The sequence below is a fragment of the Ambystoma mexicanum genome, chromosome 9, assembly GCF_040938575.1.
Source record: "Ambystoma mexicanum isolate Mex_15411 chromosome 9, UKY_AmexF1_1, whole genome shotgun sequence".
NCBI lineage: Eukaryota > Metazoa > Chordata > Amphibia > Caudata > Ambystomatidae > Ambystoma > Ambystoma mexicanum.
Window position 1 is genome coordinate 1,527,147,437 of NC_090931.1, and position 20,625 is coordinate 1,527,168,061.

Sequence of the window (20,625 nt, forward strand, 5' to 3'; positions counted from 1 at the left end):
AAGCAACATTTAACAAGCTCACCTTACACTGGAGGTTGATGTTTCTTGTTTACCAGTGGGCCTCATAAAGCCAGGCGTGCAGCAGCCATACATTGGTAGGTTTACAGAGCTACCCACGTAGTCATCAGGAGTACTTGAAATGCAGTAGCCTACCGTATGAATCCGTAGGGCTGGCACCAGGGGCGGTGTTACCAGCACACAGAGAATGCTCTACGCATGGGTATAGCTGTACAACGGATGCACGTGCATTCCCACAACTATTTAAAAGTGCATTAGAAGATGCAGGCATGCAGCCACTAATGGAGTCCTACGGATACTTGCAGTGTGATTGCACATATGCCGGCCAGGTGCAGTCTCCCTAGGAAACGTCCATATTGCTCACCTGCAGTCATCTCGGCCAGTACTGTGCGGCACATATTCACCATGCAATGTTAACACAAAAAGAGAAACCACTCAAACACTCACCAACACTTACCATGTACATCTGTAATTGCTAAGATACATCAACACTATTAGGAAAAGGAAGGGGTAGCACAAATGGATACATACACCACATAATTTGGCCTTTCCACAAGTTCATCATAAGGTAAGCCAAGGAATCAGTGACAAACCGTTGTTAACGGGACATTATTGTTCCATTGCAGTACCAAACAGCTATCATCTTTACAGAAAACACTATGCTAAAGCAACGTTCCGGTTACAATGCCCTACTAAAAATCTATGAAATTCACTAACAAAAAACATTGTTAAAGGGACGTTATGATTAAGTTGCACTACTACAAACCTACCCCTTTTACTGAAAAAACTATGCTAAAGGAAGGCTCTGGTTACAGTGGCCTACTAAAAACCTATCAACTTCAGTGAAAACACGTTGGTGAAGGGACGTTATGCTTCAGTTGCCCTAAGAACAACCTAGCAACTTCAGTGCAAAAACTTTTGTTACACGAATGTTACAGCTACTTTGCACTAACAACAACCTATCTATACTATGCTTAAAAGTAAAACCGAAACCCCCAGAAATTCGCCAGTTATGGTAAGCTAAGCAACCATTACTCGTGCCACCACTGTGTACTGCTAAGAAAAACAGCCATGACATCAACAGCTTCAGGATTGATACCAGGCTAAACTGCTTTCAGCACTCTGTGGCCCTGCACAGCGTCTTCCCTACATGGCCTCCATGCATGTAAAGATTTGAGCAGTAAAGGAAGCTTTCCTCAAACGATCTAATTGTGTATCGCCTTCACCCTCTGTGTGATGGATGGTGTGCCCTCAGTTTTGGAGTCCAATTAAAGTGCACCCAGAGAGCATCTCCCCAGAATTGGTCCTTCGATGGCTGCTTAGTGGGGTGCACTCACTTAATCTTAGCCCATCCTCTGTACACTGGTATGTTTCCTCTCAGCAATGGGATTTCTGATGTTTCTTCAGGGTTGATGCCTGAATAAAGTTCTTACCACATTCTAAGCACTCATAGGGCTTCCCCCCAGTATGGATTCTTTGATGGGTCCTCAGAGCTGATGCTTGATTAAACATTTTCTTACACTCTGTGCATTCATAGGGCTTCTCCCCTGTATGGACCCTATGATGTGTTCTCAGAGCCGATGCTTGACTGAAGCTTTTCCTGCACTCTGTGCATTGATAGGGCTTCTCCCCAGTATGGATCCTTTCATGACTGCTGAGGGCTGAGGAGTCACTGAAGCTTTTCTTGCACTCTGTGCATTGATAGGGCTTCTCCCCTGTATGGATCCTTTGATGACTGTTCAGGGTTGAAGAGTCACTGAAGCTTTTCTTGCATTCTGTACATGCATAGGGCTTCTCCCCAGTATGAATTCTTTGATGGGTCCTCAGAGCTGATGATTGACTAAAGCTTTTCTTACACTCTGTGCATTCATAGGGTCTCTCACCTGTATGGATCCTCTGATGCTGGTACAGATTTGAGCTCTTAGTGAAGCTTTTATCACACTCTGTACACTGGTGTGGTCGCTCTCCATTATGGATCATTTGATGCTTGGAGAGACTCGAGCTGCTACTGAAGCTTTTCTCACACTCTGTACACTTATGGGGCCGCTCCGCTGTATGGCTCTTCAGATGCTCATACAGATTTGAGCTTCGGGTGAAGCTTTTCTGACACTCTGTGCACTTGAACGGTCTTTCCCCTGTGTGGGATCTCTGATGTACTCTCAGGTGCGACATCCAGTTAAAGTGTTTATCACATTCTGTGCAATCGAAGGACTTCTCCCCAGCCTGGATGCTCTGATGGTGGCTCATTCCCTGTTGAAAGAAGCAGATGTGTTATTGTATGTCACTGTGCAGCCTAAACACCAATACACATAGTGCCGAGCTGGTCATGCTGGTTTTACTCTCCCCTCACAAACTCACAGAGTGATCCTGAGTTAAGGCATTTCTGTCTTGCCTCAGATCAACTTAAGGAGTGAAAAAGCAGGAGCTTGAAGCCTCAGCACAGACCAATCCTCAATGACTAAACAGTATAAACCCGCCTGAGCCTTCACCAAACACAAGCGGGAAATGGACAAAATATACTTGCTGGGAGCATACTACACTGATTTACACGTACAATATTGATAGCAAATGTAGCCGAATGTTCCCCCGACCCTCGCCCCAGACACAAATGGTGGAGACCTGGGTATGAATAGAGGATTATGGGGGGGACGTTATCAACTACATGCATATATTCCAGCTAAAGGTTCAGGGGCATTTGATTCACCCTGTGAATGATTGATGATGCGAGGGAGTGACCTGTCGGCATGGAATTCTGAGAGTAAGCAGGTGCCTCGGGAGTTGGATGTGATGGTGTGAGCTCTGTTTGACCTCGTAATGTCTTACCCTGAACCTTTAACTGACAGTAAGATCTTAAAGCCGGACTAAAGCGACTTAGAACAAGTACCAGAGGCTTCAGAGTTATATGCGCTCAGAGTAGCAGGGAGAGAAATCTAAGGTGGAATATACCCGGAGGTGGAATCTACCCTGTGGTGGAATATACCCCTAGGTGGAATATACCCTGAGGTGGACTATACCCGGAGGTGGACTATACCCCTATAGTTGATTTCTTCCCATCTAGAATTGTATGATATCTTTGGCGGTTCCATGTCATTTCAACGCGGGATGTTTTTTCGCTGGGTTTTTTACCGTGATTTTGTTTACGAGCCCCCCTCATTTTCTTTAATTTGTATTTATTCCCAAACACCCACACCCCATATATATAATTGACTAACCCCACTAAAAAATTTGATGGGTTTTTTCGAAAAAAATGTGCAGTAAAAAACCCCACCAAAAAACATCCTGCGGTGAAAGGACGTCGTACCTCTTTGGCTCCCTCCCATGAATCCCTACAGTCTCCTAAGGGACTAGCATAGTAGAGTTCATGCTGGAACTTTGTACACCTCTCTCATGAAGAAAAGGTATAACTGACTTCCTGTCAAGCACCCCCATCTCCCTATACCCGCCCACTCCAGGCATGGCTTCATGACAGTGCAGTAGGCGCCAGTCGAAAGTGAGTAAAAGCTGTATCACCTCGGGGGAATGACAGAGTCTCACAATGAAAGCTGGCAGATGAGTGCCTGGGGATCTAAATGGCAGTCACTCAATCAAGGCTCTCAGATGGGGCTCCGGGGGATCTAAATGACAGAGTCACTCAATCAAGGCTGGCAGATGGGGCAAGGGGGATCTAAATGACAGTCACTCAATCAAGGCTGGCAGATGGGGCCTGGGTGACATAAATGACAGAGTCACTCAATCAAGGCTGGCAGATGGGGCCCGGGGATCTAAATAATAATTAATAATTTTAATTCTTATATAGCACTACACACCCATAGGTCTCATAGTGTTGAAATAACAGAAAACATTATTATGCCACAGAGTGGTACTCAATTTATCGACCTCGGAAAGATAAATGGTGGAGATGACCCAGCCAGGATTTGAACCTGTCACAGCAGCTTGAATACAGATTTCAGGGGCGAGCGCTTAGCTTGATATGCTATCTGACCGGTGACAGAGGGCTTCATTACAAGTTTTCCGGTCCGGTAACAATGGTGCCGGTAAGCTACCGGCACCGTCGTTACCGGACCAGCAAACTATGAGTTCTGCTCGCGGGTGCCTTTCCGGCTGCCAGGGCTGAACTGGCGGGCGGACCGGCACATGCGAGCAGACCTCGACGGATGCACCATCACCATTCCATTCATGAATGGTGCCGGTGCATCTGGCCTCCCCATTCTCATTGAGTCCAATGGGACTCAAATGGGAATGGGGAGTCATAATTACCGGCACCCGGCAATGGGGATGTAACGGGTCTGCCGGGGCTGTAATGCACCGGTACGTCCCTATTGCTGGGTGCCAGTAAATTCATGACTCCGGTGGCAGCCGTGCCGGCATTTACCGGCACGGCTACCGCAGGGTTATAATGACCCCCAGAGTCACCTAATCAAGACTAGCAGGTAAGAGCCCAGGGAATCTAAATGACAGTCACTCAATCAAGGCTGGCAGAGAGGAGCCCTGGGGATCTAAATGGTAATGACTCTAACAAGGCTGGCAGATGGGGGCCCAAATGGCCCAAATGACATATTCACTTGATGAAGGCTGGCCGGTGGGGCTAGGGGGATCTAAATGACAAAGTCACCTAATCAAGGCTAGCATATAGGAGCCATGGGGATCTATATGGCAGTCACTCAATCAAGGCTGGAAGATGGAGCCAGGAGGATCTCAATTACAAAGTCACCTAATCAAGGCTGGCAGATGGGGCCCAGGGGATCTAAATGACAGAGTCACTCAATCAAGGTGGGCAGATGGGGCCCAGGTATCTAAATGACAGAGTCACCTAATAAAGTTTGGCAGAGAGGGCCCAGGGGATTGAAATGACAGAGTCACGCAATCAAGACAGGCAGATAGGAACCTGTGCGGTCTACATGACAGAGTCACCTAATCAAGGCTGGCAGATGCGTGCAGCCCTGGTGACCTAAATGACAGCGACACAATCAAGGCTGGCATATAGGAGCCCAGGGGATCTAAATGACAGTGACTCAATCAAGGCTTGTGGCTTGTGGGAGACTTAAATGACAGTCACACTATCAAGGATGGCATATGGGGCCAGGGTGATCTAAATGACATAGTCACCTAATCAAGGCTAGCAGATGGGGCCAGGGAGATCTAAATGACAGAACCACCATATCAAGGCAGGCAGATGTGGCCCAGGGGGATCTTAATGCCAGAGTCGTCTAATCAAGGCTGGCATATGGGGTCAGGGGAATCTAAATGACAGAGTCGCCTAATCAAGGCAGGCAGATGTGGCCCGGGTGACCTAAAATACAGTCACTCAACCAAGGCTGGCAGAAAGCAGCCCGGGGGATCTAAATGACAGAGTAGCCTAATCAAGGCTGGCAGATAGGCATCCCAGATCTAAATGACAGAGTCACTCAATCAAGGCTGGCAGATGGGAGTCTTGGGGTTCTAAATGACAGAGCTGCTCAATCAAAGCTGGCAGATAGGAATCTGGGGATTCTAAATGACAGAGTCACCTAATCAAGGCTGGAAGATGGGGCCATGGTGACACTGGGGGCTGAGAACTACAGCCTGAAATGGGATGAAGGCTCTGGAGCTGGTATATGTGGGATCCCCCAGGGCTTGCACCCCACCCCAGGCATTGTGTGAACTGTCACCCAGCAGGTCCATGGCCTCATATTAATTCAGGAGTGACCTCATCCCATTTTCTACACCTCTCCACCCCAATGGAGAGGGCGACTAGTGATGACAACCATGGTCCTGCATAGAGCGACCACACACAGGGAATTGTGATCCCAGCCTTAATCAATAACACATTCATAACCGCAGGTGCACATACCTACCTAAATAAGATACCAATTCTGCCCTAGGGAAGCGTATTAAAAGGTGGCTGAATGGGAAAGCGTGAGATTTAGGAGGCGGGGAGGCAAGAGCAGATCGTAGTGCCTGAGAGCAGTGAGGAGAGAAAATATGAAATGAGGGGAAGGTGAGAGTGAGCGGATGAGAGAGAACATCTGGGCGGGGAAAGGCAGAGGGAGAGAGAAGCAAAGGAGAGAAAACACATGAAGGAAGAGGGGCAACGGGTGATAGAGGGGGAGAAAATATACCTAGAGGATGTGAACAAGGAAAACAGGAGAGAAGGAGGCAGAGCAATGTGAGGAGAGGCAGAAAAGAGAGCAGATATGACGAGGCGGCATATGTGGGGGGTAAGGAAAAAGATGAAGAGGGAAGGAGGAGGAGAGAGATCCCAGGGAGGATGTGCAAGAGCTGGTGGCCAGCATAGATTGGATAAGAAAGAACTGGGCAGGATGAGTGCATAGGAAGCCTGGATCAGTTGTGGGCCTGGTTTAAGGCAGTGTGACACAGGCTACTGAGAAGCCATCCAGTCAGGAGGGGGGAACAAAACATTACCCTGGGGACCACCTACAGCTGAAGAGTCTCACACGTTACCCCGAACAAGACCAAAGACATGTTGGCTGGCAATGCCAAGTAGCAGCAATTATGTTAGGACCAACCAGACATGCTGACAGAACCGAGTGGATGAGATGACGGCAGCTGCCATGAAAGAAGTGTTTGGGAAACACTTGAAACACCCAAGCCCCACGAGTGGCAGTTTTATTCCCCAGAATGAGACAACCCTGAATCAGGGACAGGCTTCGCACTACGTCCCACTAAGACATAGAGACATATCCTGAAGACTCATCACTTGTTTTTCTTTTTTGTCACACCTCCACCAAAATGCTTTGCTTTGCCTGCTGAGAGACTCCCTTTTCAAGATGGCCACACTAGGCCTAGTAGTGCTGAATCATTATCCCTGCCATCGGTGGCCAACCCAGGCCAACCGTGGCCACCCAGAGTGCCGGAGAGGTCGGTCCCTGTCCAGAACGAGGCATGTATTGTGGAAGAAGTGGAGTCGGCTGCAGAGTCTTTTGGAGAGCACAAGGGAAGGATCTCTCTTGCTACTGCTGCGGACTTACACTAAGTGAGAACTTTTGCTTTCTATTGCCTTTAACCCTCCTTTCAAAACATCTGGCATACCGCAGAGCGGGCCGCGGAGTCGGGTGCAGAGTCTTTTGGTCTTTGGGCTCTGCAGGCTCCACGGCACCGCCTGCGCCGCCACAAAGATTTCAGTGATACTGTGCAGCAAACCACCTACACTCACCAGAGCACAGCAGCGCAGGCACCCCCCGCATCCCCAGCCCCCTGCCTGTATCCAAGCAACAACCGAACCACCTCTGCCCCCCTCCCCCGTTCCCACCCATTGCAAGATCTCCTCCCACCTCGTGGAAGCTATATCCCCTGCTAGCAGAACTGTCAACTCACCCACTCTGCTACTAATCGAACTGGCGCCTTGACCATGTTCACTCCATCCACTCCATCTCTAACCCCCATCACATCAGAGGAACCCGCTGCTGCCTCCGACACCTACTCTTCTCCACCAGAGCCTCGCCGCTGCCTCTTCCTTGCTGACGCTTCCGGCTGCCTTTACACAGCATCGCTCCTGCGTGCCTCTTTAGCTACGGCGCTCCTGTGAGGGGCTTCTGCTGCGATCCTGCGACGTCTACCCTTCTCCACCAGAGCCCCGCCGCTGCCTCTTCTTTGTTGATGCTTCCGGCTCCCTACACACGGCATCGCTCCTGCACACCTCTTCGGCTCTGGCACTCATGTGAGTGGCTACTGCTCCGATCCTGGTCATTGCGTCTCTGACATCGACGGCGACTCAGCTCCTCCACCTTCGCCACAGAAAACATTCATCACACGACGAGAAGCCCACGAATTCGAGCCCTCTCCAACACCATCAACCAAGCACACTTCTCGGCAAGGCAGCCTCTTCCAGCATTGGAAAAAACCCAGAAGGAGATTGAAAGTGCCTCGCCCTTGCATCCTTCCAGCTACTTCCCAGAGGCCAGGCAGAAGTTCGAATCGACTGGATCCTTGGAAAGATTCAACATTGACAACAGAGTGTATACTTTTCATCTCCTGCGACTATATACCGGAAAGACTAGCAGGAGACCGAAAGGGCTTGTCCCTTGGATCCTGCTAGCATCAGTGCATTTTGTGGACACACCACGCACCTGGGCGGGAGACCGAAAGGGCTGGACCCTTGGATCCACCCAGCAACCACGTTAAACACCACAAACCTTCCACGAAACACTGAATACGCACCAAAATGACCGGCAGGAGACCAAAAGGGCACGACCCTTGGATCCAGCCGTCAACTCCGTGGAGAACACAACTTTTTGCTACCTGAGATTGGAAAGGAAATCTGAACACACTTGCACAGCCTGCCTATACCTACCTGAATCAGACCAATGAGAACTTTCCTAGTCTTAAACTTACCAAGCAACCACCCACCAAGCATCACAGCTCACTGAACGTATCATCCCCCCGAGCACCTGTGTGTACAATCTAGCACAGATACCGCGTCTCGACTCCTAAAACACTTGAAAAATGAAGCATTGTGGACAAAATAATGCCAAAGCAACACTACTAACCCACCCTGCAACCCTCGCCAGGATGTCTACAAGTCGCCACACCAAACTTTCCACCCTTGGCAGCCCTAAAACAAGACTAAACTGGGAGTCGCTGCTACGTCACACCTAGACTCTTCTCAACTAACTATGGAACAATCACTCCTGAGATCAACCAACCAAAAAGGAGTTGCTGACCATCCCATGCGAAACCATGAACTGACCCTTTCAAATCACCAGACCACCAATAGCTCACCTGACTCTAACATCTCCACTGCTACAACACAGAGGAATCCACAACTAGAGACTGCACAAACAACCTCCTCTGACCAATCCTGGTCGCATCTGGAAGAGAATTTCAACAACTTAAAGTATACACAAGCACAGATTCACAGCTCCATCAAATCAATCCAGCTAGACGAGCCTCACCCTCAAACAAAACAGCTAACGCCTTGTGCTGATCCAACATCTGTGCCCACTGGCGATCAACCTGCAATTGAGTCTAACAATCTAACAATCTAAAGAACATTGAATTGACTACTGAAATACCAGAAAAAAGAACAGAAACCATAAACCACACTGCCACCAAAAAACCCCCCACTCCAACTCTCAACGACTGCAGCAAGCAGGGACCTGGAAAAGAGAAATCAAATACCTCAAGAAACCAACAAAAGGGCCTTACTCCTAACACCAACTCCCACCACTCACCAACCTTAACAGCCCCCTCAAGAAAGAAAGAAAAGGCAAGGTTGGCAAAATTATCCTGGCTACAAACCCACAACTCTCTAAAACTTTCTCAACCGAAACTGAACTAATCGCACAAACAGCTAAGGCAGCAAGACTCTCAATGGACATCACTGAAATCGAATCAATTATGACAAATGTAGACAAAAGAAAAGAACTATTTGGCATTCTAACCGACAACCAACAAACGCATCTAACTTCAACTCCCTGTACAAAGCCGTCAAATCTCAAAACACCCACACAGCTGGACATTAAAACAGAACATCAAAAGTCAATTTCTGTCACACAACAACCGGCGACGCATTTCATCTATGACTCAGATGAATCCTACCACACTCCAGATATAACTTCTAAAAACCAACAACTTCAGCCACCGTTTAAACTCTTACAAAACAAAACGACAAACACAACATTGGAAGAATTGTTTCCTGATGACCATAACAATCCAAGGATTCCCACAACCATGTTGGATCTCCAAAAAGTGCTCATTTCAGTACTGTCGCAATCAATGATACCCTTCCTCAAGTTGCAAGAAAACATGAAAGACAATATTCAAGACCAAGCCACTCTTCTAGCTATGATCCATGCTAAACAAACCTATACAGAAAACTTCATCACCACCATTGAAACCCGTCTCAACACAGAGGCAGAACAATCAAACCGTTGCCAACAAAGACTAGCTGAAATTGCAAGAGGTGACCGACAAGAAAAATCCAAGCTAACATCCGAAGTCCTCTCTCGCCTGAAAGCGCAACACCAACAACAATCGCTACTACACTCGAATCAGCTGATTGAACAACCTACAACATCTATTCTCATCCCGCACCTAGCACAAGAATCGACAACTGCGACTTCACCCATTAGACAATCCCTCCCAAAAGAAACCACTGAAAATGTTTCTATTCTACAACCCACAATTCAATTACCTAGCTCCTTGTCCAAGAGCAACACAGATTCATACCAGATCTTCGCAAAAGGGAAGAAAGTTGCTGATAGCAAATTAGCATCATCCAAAAAATTAATTCATTGCAATAAAAAGCAAACCGGATCAAGAGCCTTTCTACGAACAGTGAAAACCTCTGAACCACTCAAGATTCCTCTGAGAGGTAACCCACATACCCGGCTCGTTTCAAGCTCCAACCAAAATCAACAAACAAACGCAACTCGACTAAAAACTACAGTACCTATAGTACCTCAGGATACCACACCAACTGACGAATGACCTCCTTAATCGAACTGTCCATGATGCCCCACCACTGGAGATCTCATTGCCACCCGTACAACCCACAACTGCTTCAAGCTTCATAATAATAGATGAATACTGCTCCAAACTCCCTTCCTCACCACTGGACAACTACAAAGAAATTTTGGATGGAACCTTGGATGATGTAACAATCGACACAACAATCAATGTAACTTATGATCAAATCTCAATTGATACATTCAAATCACCAATCCATAGTCAAATCGAGGACAACTGCACCTTTATCTCCTTTGTAAATCCTCTACAACAAACACATTCTCATGCAATCTGCATTGAAAATGTGTTCACCAGACAAGACCCACTAATCCGTAATAGAACAAATGTTCCATGACTCTTCCATGCAATACCACAGCTCGCACGAATATCTACACGAGACATCAACCTGATAACATTCAAAGATGATCTCCACCTGCATAAAACTTACGTAGAGTTGCGCGATCCAACCAACATAGATCTGATACTATCTATGCGCAATCAACTCAGCAAACTTGGCTTCAAATGTTGGTCTACCGCAGACAGCGCCACAACTACTAAGCGTACTCCAGGACAAGGTAGACCTGAAACCTATTCCCTGTCACCTCTACCAGGAAACCAAATATCCAATTTCTATAACGCATCGAGACATCAATCTGCATCAGTTTCCTACCAGACTCGAGCCGTGCAACCGGGACAATCTACCAGACAGGAGCAACCATTCAGAAGATACTGTGACTCAGAGACTTAATATGGAGAGACCTCATGCGCAGGAAATTCCACAACCACGAGATCATAACCACTAACCAACTCAGATATCCCATGGTCATTATGTTCGTGGAACACCAGAGGAAACTCACATCTGTTCATTAACCCTTAACACAAACTCGATAACCACCAAATCATTTGTCTTCAAGAAACTTGGCTTACCGAAGCACCAGCCTGCAACAGCTTCTTAACCTTCCTCAATCCAGCAAAGTCAAAAAACAAGGAAGACCAGCGTCAGGTCTCCTTACCTTGATTAAAATCAACCCACAATGGTATGTATCGAATACTGAAAATAACAACCCCTGGATTCAAATTAAAATAATAACTATCACAGACCTACATTGACCATCCAACGGGACTCCACCCACAACAAACAAAGGACCTGTAATCGCAGTACTAAATCTTTACTGGAATCCAGCAGCAATTGCAACAGAATCCTTCATTGATGGAGTCTTCATATTTATCGACAGAATTGCCAGGAAACATCCAGCTTTAGAAATAATAATTTGTGGAGATTTGAACATCCACTTACACAATAAAGACAGCATCATCCTAAACCAAACAAAACTATCACCACAAGCCAGAAGTTGGAAAAAAGAAATCACGACTCGCAACCTCATCCTCCTTGACCACGCCACTGACAACTCAAATAAAATTATTCCGACTTGGTCTAGAGGAACTTCAAGTGCAATAATCGACGATATTTTTCTATCACACCAACTACACACATCCGTACTGAAAATACAAACAATACTCGCGGACAAAAGTGACCACAATCAACTAACCATGCACTGTAATGCTCTCTTGACAGAAGTCAAACTCGCACCTCAATGTCCACTAGAATTGACTAGTAAATCCACCAGACTGCTCATATCACAGCAAGCGATGTCTCGATTAGCAACGGTGATCCAAACCTCCACCCTGAGAGATGCAGACAAACTGAACTACGAATGGATCCTAATACCTTTCAAAAAACGACCAGCACCCAACACCAGAAATATCATCGACACACATACAATCAGGGAACAGCCGAAAGGAAAAAACTCAAAATCATTACGCAGTCTGAACAAAATCAAAACTGCAGAAATCAATGCACTGGCAAAAAAAATGAAGCAATCGTATTCGAATTGGAGGAAGACTCAACAAAAAATCCTCCAGCAACTTGATGCGGAAAATATCAATTAGTCCCATAACACAAGAGAACTGTGGAACTTGTTAAACGACAACTCGCAAAACCAACAAAAACTGACAGCCAACATCTCTTCAGAAACTGGACCTTGTACTTTACAAACATCTATAGAGCCCGACCAACGGTTGTATACGAATTGATCGTTTTACAACTGCTCGAATGACAATTGACCTTTTAACAATTGACCGAATTGTGAACGTCAATTGTACCATATGTGGGGGGAAACCCCCCACAACCCCCCACCCAACGCCAAACACCCCAAAACCCATATATATATATATTACATGGCCACAGTAGTGGCCTTGTAGTTATGGTTAAGTTGCTGTTTCCATAGGAAGAGCACTTTTTGGGCGGCTTATAACTTCGCTCTCCCTGGACGGATCCTTACCAAACTTTGCAAAAAATGTAGTTGGGTCACTCTGAATTCTTTTGCAAAGTTTGGTGAGGATTCGTCCAGGGGGGGAAAAGTTATAGGGGGGGTCCCAAAACTTTTTTTTTCCCCATAGACTGAATGGGAAAAAACTTTGCGCCGACTACAGCCCGAACCGCTGGACGGATTTACACCAAATTTGCGGCAGGAGCGGCGGCCTGGTCCCAAAAGTGTGCTTTTGTAAATTTGGTGTAAATCTGTCCAGTAGTTTTTTTAAAAATGACCAAAATGTAAGGCAAAAAAATTAGTGATATGTGCTTGCTTCGTGGACGGACTTCCCTGTTCGCTCCGCGGACAGCACCACGATTGGCCCATGGCCTTGCGTCATGTCCGCGGACATGCAACGTGTTCGCTGATTGGACGGCGAGGGGCATGGAGCGCGTCAGATTTTCTTTGGCGCCCGCCATCTTGTATTCGCAGTCGACCGCGTACAGCGCAGTGAAACGTGGATAAAAAATTGTATTTAGTGCTGTGTGTTGGTGTGTAAGAGTGTTTGGGGAGGGTGGGGGGAGTATGAGATAGGTTCAATGTTTTGTTTTTTTATGTGCTAGATGTTTTTGTTGCGTTCGATTTGTCCACGGAGAACACGGCTGTTCTGACATTTTGTAAATAAACTAAATGGTGGGGTGTTTAGAGGACGGAGTATGTGCCATTTTTGTTCGCAAGGAAGGTAAAAATGAGCTATGAACACTCAAGGTGTACTTAATTGTTCGTAAATACACAACCTGGGGGTGTCCTCAGGACGCTGTCTGTATTGTAATCTGTCTAGTTGAATGTGATCTAAGAACACTCGCAGTGTCCCGAAATGGTTGCAATTACACAAAATGGGGGTGTTCTGAGAACGTTGTTTGTATTGTTCGTTGTCAGGGTGAAAGTGTTTTAAGAGCACTCCTTTTGTCCGCTAATAGTACAATTTCCTAGGGGCGTCAACCGACTTTTTGTCCATTAAAGAAACGATAAATCCGGCTGGTGTGTGCCGACATTATGTGATAATCCGATGACTGGCGCTATTGACCTGGCTGACTTGCTTTTGCGACACTAAATCATATCTCCCGCCCCTAAGCCTGATATTATCAAAGCATTCATATTCCCCGCCTCTCTCCGTGACGTTACAGGGTGCGTAATCAAACACGCCCAGTCGTCTCCAGTACTACGCGACTTTACACAGAACCCGGAAGACAACACACATTATGTCACAACACAGCGCGCCACAATTCGGAATATAAAACTGTGATTTAAAAGCAAAGAGCAAGATTGTAAATGTTGTAAAGTACATTTATTTGACATCAAATGTTTAGAGAATATTCAGCAATTTGCATTTGTCTTTGTTGTCGATCCGCAAAAGTTCATGTTGAGACACGCGATGTTCCTTTGCGGTACAGAGAGTGTTAGATCAGCTTACAACTCAGTGCGCCACAATTTGGAATATGAAACTGTGGTTTAAAAGTAAACAGCAGGATTGTACATTTGGTAAAGTACATTTATTTCACATGAAATGTTTAGTGAATATTCAGCGATTTGCTATTGTCTCTGCTGTCGATCAGCAAAAGTTTATTTGGAGCCACGCGTTGTTCCTTTGCGGTAGATAGGCTGTTGGTTTATGATAAAAGCAGTAAATGGTCGCTCTGATAATCGAAGGTTGCTCCAACAACGAGCCATTAGACCACCCTATTGGTTGGTATGTTGTTTGTAGCCGCAAGTACTGCGTAAGGGCATATTGGTCCTTGGCGATTGTCCCATAAAATGGTGAGGGTCATGAAGTTGCATATTTGGACCTGCACCTGGCAGTTGAAGACCCCATCCGCTGGAGTCTGTAAATCGTGACATTGGCAAAATGGAGCCACATACCTGTTTTAAAAAACATAAATTAGTATCACCAGCCGATCTTCATTAAAAATCATCATTTTATTTATTAGGGCGTGAAAATATTTGCTATCGAAGATAGTGCAACAGAGTATGTTAATAATAAAATAATAATATTTTCCCATTCATACAGCGCTGAGAACCGTGAGGTATCTAAGCGGTGCTTATTATTAACCACGGTGTGTGCTGCTCATTTATCGACCACGGAAGGATGAAAGGCTGAGTTTGGCCTTGCCGGGATTCAAACTTGCGTTAGCAAGCTGTGCACGGATGTCAAAGCGAGCGCTGTACTCGCTGTGCCACTTGACAGGCTACAGTGAAGTGGCACAGCGAGTAGAGCGCTTCACTGCCTATAGACCGGTTAAATTATTTCTATTAACCCACCCTGTGTCGTCTGCCTTTTTCAGAGCCCTCTAAACGACAGGGGATCAATTCGGCGGTGATAGTGCACGGTAGAAAACATTATGCCACTTTCAACAAACAAGTTCAACTTGAGCGGTCTTTAATGCTACGCTATTGTAATTATATTTGGTATAAAGTAATCTAAAGGGTAACTTACAGTACAATTGCAATTTCCATTGTCTACGAGTGGTGCAGTCCCAAAATACGACTCCACGTGTTCCAACGATCTTTCGCATAGTGATATAATATATAAAAGTGGTTTTGTTTCAGAAATTTCATCTTTATCTTCTCTTACGTTTTAGCAACACTCCTTCAAGAGAAGTCTTTCATCACAATCTCTGTCTGTCAAGGTCAAAACACAATACAACCTTATAGTCTGCTTCGTGAGCCTCTCCGGGGCCCGAGAAAAAAATGGAAGCAGCTGACCTTCACTGTGAACGAGCATAAATTCTTACTTCGCAACATTCTGTGTAAAGCCATCTGTAGGAGTTGTGGAAGCAGCTGACCTTCACTGTGAACGAGCATAAATTCTTACTTTGGCACATTCTGTGTAAAGCCATCTGTAGAAGTTGGTTTTTGCACGCCATGTTTGTATATTGTTTGCGTGATATTAAAAAAAGTTTGTTTAAAGGACGTTATGGTTCTAAGTAAGCCGAAAGACCCCTGAAAATCGCAAGTTATGGTAAGCTTTGAAAAATAACTGGCGCCACCACAGTGCACTGCTAAGACTAACACCCAGGACATTAAAGATGACATCGCAAATGTCATTGATGAAATCACTGATGACATCACGTGTGTATGTACTTTTCATGGAATTTGTGTACTAGGGATTTTTATTATAATGTTGCGAAAAAAGTGTCAAGGATATTGCAATAAATATCATACCGTTATTAGTGCTTTGAACGATGCATTGATATAAATAGCATTGTATTATGGGATTCTACCTAGTATACTGAGCTACTAATGGAGAAACATAGCATTGTGTGCAGAGTACAAGATGAAAGTATAATATGTGTAATGTTAATATGTTGAATAATGAAATAATAATTGTCCTGAAATGTTCGAAAATTCACAAAATGGGGTTGTTCTGAGGACGTTATTCATATTGTGTGATTGCTTAGCTGTATGCAATGAGGGAATGGCACAGATAGTAAAGTGGACGCCGTCCGCGGACACCGCGGCTGTTCGTGGACAGGGCGTGCTACATCCGGGTTTTTCCAGGAAATCCAACATGGAAAGAAGACTGTACGGATCAGCCAATCAGATGTCAAGGTTGTGGATTTGTGTTGAAAGAGACTGTGTGTGGTGAAGATGGCAGAAGTGGAGAAAGTCAGGGTGTTGGTGCTCGGAGATATGTTTGTGCATGGTTTACAGCAGTACGCTGAATGCAGGCATGTTGCAAAGAACTTTGATGTGAAAGGAGTGGAGGTGGTGTGGAGCAGTGTGCCTGATTGCAATGTACAGGGAATTGTACAAGTTTGTGAGGATATGGCCACGATGAACAGTCCGCATGTGGTAGTTTTGCACTATGGTGCTTTCCATTTGGGCAACGTCAGTGCCCCTACTTTGTTGGCTGATTTGGAACGCTTGGTTCAAGCAGTAATGAAGATCCTTCCAAATGCAAAAGTAATTTTTCTGGATTACTACCTAGGGCAATATGGGACAATAGTTCAGTTTTTTGTCCTCAGCAAAATATTGCTAGGTGTGTCATCAACCGAGGCATGTGTGCCTTCATGTTTAGAGCTGGTATGTTCTTCTGTAACAATGAGAATATTGATGCCAGTAATGCTGTTAATTTTAAAGAAGATGGCATTTCTTTATCTTTTACGGGAAATGCCTTTCTATTTTGGAATGTAAGGGTTGCTTTGGAGAAGGTTATGTGAAGATTTTAGGAGTAAAGTAAGAAAAAAAAACAAGAAAAAAATAGAAAATAACAGGTGCTCAAGCATCTGTAAAAAAAAAAAAAAAAAAACGCTCTTTTCAGAGCCAACTTCAAAGGGGAAATGGGGCACACTATTTAAATTTACATTCACCACGCTCAGATTTTCGATGTGTCCGCAGACATGGCGGTAGTCCGCGGACATGAAAATCACTACGAGGGGTTAGTATGTTCTATGTTACATGTATATGAAGTCAGGGATATTATGGTTAAGTTGTGCACTAAAAACCTATGAAATTCAGTGAAAAAACTTTGTTAAAGGGACGTTATGGTTAAGTTGCGCTATTAAAAACCTATGAAAATCAGTGAAAAAACTTTGTTAAAGGGACGTTATGGCTCAAAGTAAAACCGAAAAACCCCTGAAATTCGGCAGTTATGGTAACATAAGCAACCATAACTCGCGCCACCGTGCACTGCTAACATTAACACCCAGGACATCAAAGATGACATCACAAATGTCATTGATGACATCACTGATGACATCACATGGCTGGCTCTCCCTTTTTATCCTTTACTGACATATCAAAGCCACATAGTTTTCTTCAGTAACAGTCAGGAAGTAAAAATTGAAAAGGTACTATATTTGTAGACTTAGGGTCCAGTCACATCATATGAAACATATACATCGCGGAAGATACAGGCTTGAAAGAGAGCAATCCTTTCTGTGCATGAAGATAATCATTATGGTTATCAGCACTTTCTCATAGTTTTATTTTTATTACTCTACCTTCCCTCTATATGCTCATATTTGTATACATTATACTCACTCTCCATAGAGTGAATGGGAAAAAAATTTTGCTCGTGCCTACAGCCCAAACCGCTGGACGGATTTCCACCAAATTTGGACCAGGAGCAGCGGCTTGGTCCCGAAAGCGTTCTTTTGCAAATTTGGTGAAAATCCGTCCAGTAGTTTTTTTTAAAATGACCAAAAAGTAGGTAAAAAAAAAATGAGTGATATCTGTGTTGGGTTTGCGGACACACTTCTCTGTTCGCTCCGCGGAAAGTGTCCTGATTGTCCAATCGTCTTGCGTGATGTTCGCGGACATGCAAAGTGTTCGCTGATTGGACGGCGTGGAGCGTGAAGCGCGTCAGATTTTTCGGTAGCGCCGCCATCTTGGATTTGCGGACGTCCCCGGACAGCGCGGTGAAACTTTGTTCAAAATGTGTATTTTGTAGAGTGTGTTGGTGTGTAGGAGTGTTTGGGGAGGGTGGGAGTGTATGAGATAGGATGAAAGTTGTGTTTTTTATGTGTTAGACGTTCTTTTTGTGTTCGATTTGTTTGCGGTCATCACGGGTGTTCTGAAATGTTCTAAATAAACTGACTAGGGGGTGTTCTAAGGAGTCAATATGTGTCAGTTTTGTTCGCAAGCAAAGTGAAACTGTTCTAAGAACACTCGCGGTGTCCGGGGAGTGTTCGTAGGGGGTGTCCTGAGGACGCTGTCCGTATTGTTCTCTGTCAAGTTGAATGTGTTCTAAGAACACGCGCGGTGTCCTGAAATGTTCGCAAATAAACAAAATGGGGGTGTTCTGAAGACGCTTCTAAGAACACTCGCGGTGTCCGGGGAGTGTTCGTCGGGGGTGTCCTGAGGACGCTGTCCGTATTGTTCTCTGTCAAGTTAAATGTGTCCTAAGAACACTCACGGTGTACTGAAATGTTCGCAAATAAACAAGATGGTGGTGTTCTGAAGACGCTTCTAAGAACACTAGCGGTGTCCGGGGAGTGTTCGTAGGGGGTGTCCTGAGGACGCTGTCCGTATTGTTCTCTGTCAAGTTGAATGTGTCTTAAGAACACTCGCGGTGTCCTGAAATGTTCGCAAATAAACAAAATGGGGGTGTTCTGGAGACGCTTCTAAGAACACTTGCGGTGTCCGGGAAGTGTTCGTAGGGGGTGTCCTGAGGACGCTGTCCGTATTGTTCTTTGTCAAGTTGAATGTGTCCTAAGAACACTCGTGGTGTCCTGAAATGTTCGCAAAAAAACAAGATGGTGGTGTTCTGAAGACGCTTCTAAGAACACTCCCGGTGTCTGGGGAGTGTTCGTAGGGGGTGTCCTGAGGACGCTGTCCGTATTGTTCTTTGTCAAGTTGAATGTGTACTAAGAACACTCGCGGTGTCCTGAAATGTTCGCAAATAAACAAGATGGTGGTGTTCTGAAGACGCTTCTAAGAACACTGCCAGTGTCCTGGAATGTTGGTAGGGGGTGTCCTTGGGACGCTGTCCGTATTGTTCGTTGTTAAGTTGAAAGTGTTCTAAGAACTATCGTGTTGTTCTGAAATGTACGTAGGGGGTGTCCTGAAAACGGTGTCCGTATTGTTCGCTGGCAAGTTCAAAGTGTTCTAAGAACACTCACATTGTTCGCAGACATTAAAAGTTTCCCATAGATCATAGTTGAAATGTTTGACTCTATGGATGTGATATGCTGCGGTGGTTGTTGCCAGGGCATAGAGTCTTGGGTGCATGGGCCATGCACCCAAGACTCTATGCCCTGGCAACAACCACCGCAGCATATCACATTCATATTTGCTTATAACTTTGGGTGAAAAACAAATGTATAAGGAAGAAAGGTATTAGATACTATGGATGTGATATGCTGCTATGGTTGTCCTTATTATTTATTATACTTACTGTTGGTCTAGTAATGGGAGTCCATGTTTTTCTTCTTCATTTCTGTGATAAAAGAAAATAGCATGTTAGTATTAGTATTTTGTAATGACTTATTACATTGTATAAGCAATATACTTTTATTTTTTTTCGACCCTCATATTTAGTAGAGTACAAATCAGAGTACTGTGCAATTTGTTCAGTTTCTGTATTTGTTGCTAAAATCATTGGGTCTGTGGGAGAAAAAAAAAATCCATGTTGGATTAAAAAAAATACCTTTTTCTGTTATGCTACAGTTTATTTGTTTGTTTGTTTTCAGTGTTCACTTTTTGTTTCTGGCTAATGCTTTATACTTTGCTTTGTTGTATTTTTTTTGGAGCAGTAACAGATTCTTCATTTGTTTTGATATTATACAATTTTGGAGCAGTTAGATACCAATTGGCGTATTCTAACTGTCTATTTTTTTAATATATTTTAGTGGTTTTGATTTATCTATTTGGATATTGTTAAATTTTGGGACAGTTAGATACCAATTGGCGTATTCTAACTGTGTATTTTTTGGCCTAATTTAGTGGTATTCATTTATCTGATTAGTTGTTGTAGAATCTTTGAGCTGTTAGATAGCTTTTGGAGTATTCTAACAGTTTATATTATTTTAACACAAATTTATAATTTTGGGACAGTTAGATACCAATTGGCGTTTTCTAACTGTGTATTTTTTGGTCTAATTTAGTGGTATTCATTTATCTGATTAGTTGTTGTAGAATCTTTGAGCAGTTAGATAGCTTTTGGAGTATTCTAACAGTTTATATTTTTTAACACAAATTTACTTAAAGGTTTAAATACAGTTTATTTATCAAATTTTGGTTTTAAGAACATCAAATAAGCGTTTGTAAGATTTGCTGGTAATCTCTGCTTTAGAGTAATGGTACTATCATTACATTCAAACCATCCACATTTCTTTTTTATATATGC

At 44.5% G+C, this 20,625-nt stretch overlaps 1 pseudogene; it reads right to left on the reverse strand.

Moving 5' to 3' along the window:
* Positions 1-466: 466 nt before the first annotated feature.
* LOC138489425 (zinc finger protein 271-like) overlaps positions 467-20,625 on the reverse strand; it is a 394,913-nt pseudogene continuing 374,754 nt past the window's right edge.